This window comes from Lissotriton vulgaris, unplaced genomic scaffold (genome assembly GCF_964263255.1).
Source record: "Lissotriton vulgaris unplaced genomic scaffold, aLisVul1.2 SCAFFOLD_2237, whole genome shotgun sequence".
Classification (NCBI taxonomy): Eukaryota; Metazoa; Chordata; class Amphibia; order Caudata; family Salamandridae; genus Lissotriton; species Lissotriton vulgaris.
In genome coordinates, this window is record NW_028247956.1 from 131530 (window position 1) to 139856 (window position 8327).

The following is an 8327-nucleotide window of genomic DNA, read 5'->3' on the forward strand; positions in this document are numbered from 1 at the left end:
CCCCGCTCCCGCCTCCCAGCTGCTCCGCCCACCCGCGCACTTGGCCTTAAAAGGCGACCGTGCGACGCAGGTGAGTGTGACCCACTTGTGGGACACCCCCGCGCCGCACGGCCACCTGCTGCTGCGTGTGCCCCTTGCATCCCTGTGCCTCGCTGCTGCCTCGTTCCTGATTGCCGCCGCTGCGGTTGTTTTGCCCTTTGTTTTCACGTGAATTTGTGCCTGCTTGTCATAAACCCGATTTTTCCCTTGTTTTGACGAATCTTTGTGCCTGTTTTGTCTGAATTTCGTTTTCCCCGTGTTTTGCCTTCCTTCCTTGTTGCCCGCCGCCCTCCGCCCTCCCTTCCCGCCAAACGCCGCTTTTCCCCGCCCTTTTTTGTATTCTGTACCCTCCCCGCTCCCGCCTCCCAGCTGCTCCGCCCACCCGCGCACTTCGCCTTAAATGGCGACCGTGCGAACGCGCAGCGTTGACGCGCAGCGGGCGCGCCGAATGTGCGCCGAAGGCGCGCCAAAGGTAAGCCCGTCTGCGCCCGTCCGCGCCTGGACCGCGCCCAGTGCCAGGAACCCTGGACCTCGACGATCCCGACCGACCCGCCTGACGTACTCCGCCGCCACCCTCATCGCACTCAACACCGGCCGACTCCCAGATTGCCATCAAGCCACTCCACGGCGCACCCACGGACCCTTCAGCTGCCACGCCTACAAGTTCACCTGCACCCGGACCTGCCTCGCACCAGCACCCACCAAGTCGAACGCCAGCAGCACCCACCTCAAGTGCATCCTGATCAACACCCGCTCCGTCCACAGACACGCCATCGAACTCTGGAACCTCCTAGACGCCACAGCCCCTGACGTTGCCTTCCTCACGGAGACCTGGATGAACGCATCCTCAGCTCCCGACATCGCCATCGCCATCCCAGAGGGCTACAAGATCGTCCGGAGGGACCGAAACGCCAACCAGATGGGAGGAGGCATCGCCATCATCCACAGGAACACCATCCGTCTCACGACCAGCACCGACGACACCCTGACAACCGCCGAACACCTGCATTTCCAGATCCACACCAACCCGAACACCACCCTCAGAGGCACCCTGATCTACCGACCCCCGGGACCACGCACACAATTCAGCGAGGACATCGCCGACTTCGTCAGCCCGCATGCCCTCCCCTCCGCTGACTACATCCTCCTGGGAGACCTCAACTTCCATCTGGAAAACAACAACGACCGCAACACCACCACCCTGCTCGACAACCTCGCCAACCTTGGACTCAAGCAACTGGTGTCCACCCCCACCCACCTCGCCGGACACACACTCGACGCAGTCTTCTCTTCCAGCACAGACATCGAGTTCAGCCACGCCACAGAGCTTCAATGGACGGACCACAGCTGCGTCCACTTCACTTTCAAGAGAACGACGACCCACCACCACCAGCAACAGGCCGCCCGCAGAAGCTGGAACAAGATCACAGCAGACCAGCTCGCCACCTCCCTGAGTCAGCACCCCCCTGCCAGCTCAGCGAACCCCAGCCAGGCCGCCGACAACCTCACGAAGTGGATCAGCAACTGCGCGGACGAACTCGCCCCTCTGAGGACCCCGCCTAGCAGACCCGGCAGCAAGAAGGCCCCATGGTTCACCGACGAACTCAAGAGCTCCAAGAAGAACTGCCGAGCCCTCGAGAAAGTCTGGAGAAGGGAACCGACACCGGACAACAGGACCTCCTACAAACTGGCCACCCGGAAACACCACCAGCTGATCCGCGCCGCCAAGAAAACAGCATTTAAGGACCGGTTGGACAACAACGCACACAACTGCAAGGAACTCTTTAACATCGTGAAAGAACTTTCCAACCCCAGTGCAGGAAACAACGACGTCACCCCATCGCAAGACCTCTGCAACTCCCTCGCTTCAAACTTCCACAACAAGATCACGGACATACACAGCAGCTTCAACAACCAACCAACACACACCGTGACCGAACAACCACCCCCCACCACCATCCTTCACGCCTGGACCCCGATCAGCACCGAAGACACCATCCGCACAATGAACTCCATCCACTCCGGATCACCGACCGACCCTTGCCCTCACCACGTCTTCAACAAGGCCGACGCTGTCATCGCACCCCACCTGCGAGACATCATCAACACATCCTTCGACACCACCATCTTCCCGGAGAGCTGGAAGCACGCCGAACTCAGCGCTCTACTCAAGAAACCAACAGCGGACCCCACCGACCTCAAGAATTACCGCCCCATCTCGCTTCTCCCGTTTCCAGCCAAAGTCATCGAGAAGACAGTCAACAAGCAGATGGCCGCCTTCCTCGAGACGAACGGATCCCTCGACCCCTCACAGTCCGGCTTCCGAGCCAACCACAGCACCGAGACCGCCCTCATCGCCGCCACCGATGACATCCGAGCCCTGATGGACAATGGAGAAACAGCGGCCCTCATCCTCCTGGACCTCTCCGCGGCATTCGACACTGTCTGCCACCGCACCCTAGTACAGCGCCTCAGCAACGTCGGAATCCAGGACAAGGCGCTGGAATGGATCATCTCCTTCCTCGACGGAAGAACACAGAGAGTCCGCCTACCACCGTACAAGTCAGAGGCCTCCGAAGTCATCTGCGGCGTCCCCCAAGGATCATCTCTGAGTCCCACCCTCTTCAACGTCTACATGAGCCCCCTCGCGGCCATCGTACGCAAACACAACCTCAGCATAATCTCCTACGCCGACGACACCCAGCTGATCCTCTCCCTGACCAACAACCCCGCCGCCGCCAGAGCCAACCTGCACGACGGGATGAAAGAGGTAGCCGAGTGGATGACGATCAGCCGCCTGAAACTGAACTCGGACAAGACGGAGATCCTCATCCTGGGCTCCTCACCCTCCGCCTGGGACGACTCCTGGTGGCCTCCCACCCTGGGCACCGCACCCAAACCGACAGACCACGCACGCAACCTGGGCTTCATCCTGGACTCCTCCCTCTGCATGACCAGGCAAGTTAACAAAGTCTCCTCGACGTGCTTCAACATCCTACGCATGCTACGGAAGATCTTCTGGTGGATCCCCACCGAGACCAGGAAGACCGTCACCCAGGCCCTCGTCACCAGCCGTCTGGACTACGGCAACGCCCTCTACGCCGGTACCACCGCCAAGCTCCAGAAGAGACTCCAGCGGATCCAGAACGCCTCTGCCAGACTCATCCTCGACATCCCACGAACCAGCCACATCTCCGGACCTCTGAGAGACCTTCACTGGCTCCCCGTCAACAAAAGAATCACCTTCCGCCTCCTCACCCACGCACACAAAGCTCTACACGACCGAGGCCCGAGTTACCTCAACAGCCGAGTCAACTTCTACGCTCCCAAACGCCACCTCCGCTCAGCCAACCACGCCCTCGCCGCCGTCCCCCGCATCCGAAGAGCGACTACAGGAGGAAGGTCCTTCTCCTACCTGGCCGCCAAGACCTGGAACTCCCTCCCCCCCGACCTGCGCCTGACCCAAGACCACCTCTCCTTCAGGAAGAAGCTGAAGACCTGGCTGTTCGAGCAGTAGCGGCACCCCCCCCCTCCCCCCCAGCGCCTTGAGACCCTACGGGTATGTAGCGCGCTCTACAAGTGTCATTGATTGATTGATTGAAATGGTACAACAGAGTTCCTTCCATCTGTAAATCTCTGGATTCACTCTGAATGGAAGACAGGGAAGCAAGGACCAGTGGTTATCACTTCTTAAGTTTTGATCTATCAGCCCACTGCTGCTTTTCCAAGCAAGCCTCCCTCGTGTGAAACTTATTGCATAGCTCCCTGCCAAGGAGTCCACATTCCAGCGGTTCTAAGTCAAATAAGTGAGCAGTACTAAAAGGTGGGTAAATGTGTGAAATGCACTTTAGCCTCAAAAACACTACTGTAAACAATCCATAGAATCTTCTTTCAACACCCAAACAGTGTAGCTTTGTGTCCATTAAATATATCTTTTACTTTATCTTACACCTTTACTTCCCTGCTAGGGTTTCGTAATCAAAAAATATTCAAAGAAATACGAACATATATAGCAGGATTTGGGTTAGCCCTCTTTAGCAATTCCTTTAATCGAGCTAACTTCACATTCTGCTTGGGCCATGACATCATATAGCACGTGGGTCTCACTATATTTACCTACAGGGGACACCACTTTACCTGTTCACCTATGCACCTTTGCTGAATATTAGTTTGCTTCACTGGCAGAGCTGGTAAGACAGTCCTTTGGATTTCTATTTTTTTCTGTGGGTCCCATCCATTTCTTTTTTTGTTTTTTTATGTCTTGTCTACAGACAGCTTTAGCTGTCTATAGGTAGACCTTTTGTGTCATTGTTATTATTGATAAAATTGATGCCAATGTTTATAATGATACATTTGTATATACGAGTGAAATCACATCACTATTAAACTCGCCCACCATGAACACTCTATTAACCCCAATCTAAAAATGCATGGTCAGGCAGGCTCTGTAACATAGACCTTAGGTTTCTCTGACACCTCACAGGTGGGTTGGTACGTAGCAGCAGACAAACGCGCGAATAGAAACCTTAGGTCCATAGCCCAGGTAAGCCCAGCAACACCACAATTGTCCTTCCTTGTGCCTCACGCTGCTCTTCTCCTCAGTCTCCGTCCTAGTACCAAACGCTGCTCTTCTCCTCAGACTCCTTCCATGTGCCTCACTCTGCTCTTCTCCTCAGTCTCCGTCCTTGTGCCTCATGCTGCTCTTCTCCTCAGTCTCCGTCCTTGTGCCTCACGCTGCTCTTCTCCTGAGACTCCTTCCATGTGCCTCGCGCTACTCTTCTCCTCAGTCTCCTTCCTTCTGCCTTACTCTGCTCTTCTAAGTCTCCTTCCTTCTTCCTCACGCTGCTCTTCTCCTCAGACTCCTTCCATGTGCCTCACGCTGCTCTTCTCCTCTGTCTCCATCCTTGTGCCTCAGACTGCTTTTCTCCTCGGTCTCCATCCGTTGTGTTGCACATGCTTACATCTGAAACACTGGTGTGGTCATCTTTCTGCTGCCAGCTTCTCTAGGTTTCTATTCAGGGAGTGTGGTGTTGCATGTGTTTACATTTAAAATATCAGGGTGTCATCTTTTTGGGGTGAGCTGTATACTATACACGGGATGTGGTGTTACACATATTTACATCTGAAACACTGGTGGGGTGTCTGTCTGCAGCCAACTCTTATGTTACTATACAGGGATTGTGTTGTTGCACGTGTTTGCATCTGAATTATAAGGTTGTCATCTATCTGTACTCTTTTACTATGCATAGGTTGTGGTGTTGCACATGCTTGCATCTAAAAAAAAGTTTCAATACTTTGTTTACATCTGAAATATCAGGGTGTCCTCTTTATGCAAAGAGCTGTACTCGGCCGCTGTGCAAGGGCTGTGGAGTTACATATACACATATTTACATCTGAAATGGTTTTGCCATCTACCTTTATAGCTCATGGGTTAGTGTGCACGGATTGTGGTTTTGCAGATGTTTACATCTGAAATGCCGATGTCATTTCTGCTGACAGCTCTGTCCTGTACTATGCAGAGATTGTGGTGTTGCACAGGTTTACTTCTGAAATCCCAGAGTGGCCTTCTTTCTGGAGCCAGCTCTTCCTGCTTACTATACAGTGATGGTAGAGTTGCACATCTTTACATCTGAAATGTCTTTCGGCAAAAAACTCTACTAGGTTACTGTAGAGGGAGTGAATTTTGTCCCTTGTTTACATCTCAAATGCCAGTGTGGTCATCTTTCTACGAAAAGCTCTGCTCTGTTACTATGTTTATCCATCGCTGCCCGCAAGTGATTTGCTCAGAGATCCGGAATGTTAGCTCGTGCAGTGCTCGTGAGATTTATTGTTTGACCTAATAGACATCTTTGTTTTTTTATGAAATATTTTAGCACAGTGAAGTAGGTGTATGTTATGTGTACATTTTGGTCAGAAATGTCAGGAAGCGATTCAAAACTTTTGTTTCAGGAGAGTACCTGCACTTCTCAAGAAAATGTTATACTTTTAATTGGAGAGTACCGCCACTTCTCAGAAACCAGCAACTTCTATTTTCCATTTCAAGCACTGTTTTGCGCACTCAATGAGAGAGCACATGTATGGTTGCTCTCTCCTAGGTGCTATGCCCCCCTTGAAATACTTGTTGCTTGCTCTTTGCTGTTCACACGTTCTGGCGGTGTCGGGGTCTCTGGTGAGGGAGAGGATCAGCCGGGTGTCGTCGGCGTAGGAGATGATGTTGAGGTTGTGTTGGCGTGCGATGGCAGCAAGAGGTCCCATGTAGACGTTGAAGAGGGTGGGGCTGAGTGATGATCCTTGCGGGACGACGCAGATGACTTCGGTGCCTCGGTTCGAAACGGGGGAAGGCGGAATCGCTGTGTTCTTCCAGTGAGGAACGAGATGATCCACTCAAGTGCCTTCTCTTGGACGCCGATGTTGCTGAGGCGTTGGACTAGGGTGTGGTGGCAGACAGTGTCGAATGCTGCAGAGAGGTCCAGGAGGATGAGTGCCGCTGTTTCCCCGTTGTCGAGCAGGGCTCGGATGTCATCGGTGGCTGCGATGAGGGCAGTCTCGGTGCTCGGTCTCAAAGAACCCACCACCGCTGCCATTGTGTCCACAACTTTAGTCCAGAAGGGTACTATCTCTGGGCATTCCCACAAGATATGGTAGAATGTACCTTCTCCTCTACGTCCCATTTGAATGTGGAAGCATATTTACTAAGTTCTTTTATTAAAGAGTCCCCGAACAACACCCTTTGCGCAGTGAGCCTGCTTCTGAAACCCCAAGCTTTGGATCCACTTTAATTAAGAGAGAACGCCGTCTCACCTACCGAGCGCACTCACTTTGGTTGCCCAACAGGATTACAGATACAGGGGCCCCTGACTGATTGGCTTCTTCAGCCATATCTAAGATGTTTGTAATCGTTCCCATAAGATCCAATAATTTGTCGTGACATGACCACCACAGGCAACCTATGCTTTTCTTTGGGTCCCTAAGATATATTTTATCAAGCAAGTAACCGTGTGCTCATCTAGCTCAGGAGTGAGGTCCACCTTGCCTTCCAGGAACGGACAGGACACTTCGCCCGCAGGAATCCCCTGATAATCGTTGTCCCCTAAGGAGCTGGGGGAGGAGGGAGGCAGAACAAAGGGGTCAGGCGCTGGCATCTGTGGCTGGGCCTGTAGGATGGCCCTTCTGAGGCGCTCAAAAGCATCTTTATCGACCCCCCTGGTCTGCAGGGCACTTGGTGTGGTTTCTCTCTGCCAGCTTTACATCTTTCTTTCTAGGGGTGCCAAGGATACATTGTGCTGTATCGAAGCGTCTACTGCCTCACAGAATTCATCGTCCAAAGGCAGTAAGTAAACAGATTCCTCCTCCATATAATCAGCTTCTCCTGCATGAAATATCTGAACTCTATGGAGATTGGCAGCCTAGCTAGTAAAGAGAGTCAAGGTTTCAAGACAATGGGATTACACCCTAACTGTATTCAAAGGGTAGACAGCCTGTGCTGGTCCCAGCCGTGCTGGAGGGCTTGATAGGGGAGTGGAAGGTCTTAACTGGTCTGTTAGCCAGAACACCCAAAGCAGGTTGAGAAGTGCTTATGTGGCCAGAGTGGACACACAATGCCTGCAAAGAGGGATCTTTACCCCACTAAAGTAGCCAGCCCCAAAACACAGTGATCAGCCTCTACCAACATCTGCAGGCACACCTGCATAGTCATTTTACTTATGGACTTCATTTTACATACCTGACCGCGTAGGTGTGTCGGTCACTGCACTGTGTATTACTGACCCCAGATAGGGCGTAGGGGCTTCAAGGCTGAATAAGGGGCACAGAAACAGCATGCGACGCTCGGAGAGCCTGAGAAGCGCATCACTCCCCTATGAGCTCCCTCTAGTGGCCGGTGCAACGCACTGCACACATGCGGCCCCGTCAAATTTTGAAAGACGCGTGAGGAGCGGTGAGACGCGCCTCGGTCCCCTACGAGCACCCTCTTGTGGCCGGTGCACAGCACTGCACACATGCAGCCCTGTCCAAGTTTGAAAGCCGCACGAGGAGCGCTGAGACGCGCCTCAGTCACCTAAGATCACCTTCTAGTGGCCGGTATGTAACACCGCACACGTGCGGCCTGTCAAAGTTTGAAAGGAGCGCTGAAATGTGCCTCGGTCTCCTAAGATCGCCCTTTAGTGGCATGTGCACAGCACCACACACATGCAGCCCTGTCAAAGTTTGAAAGACGCGTGAGGAGCGGTGAGGCGCGCTCCAACGGCTGCCTATGAAAAGAAAGGCATCGTTAGAGAGCGCAACAGCAA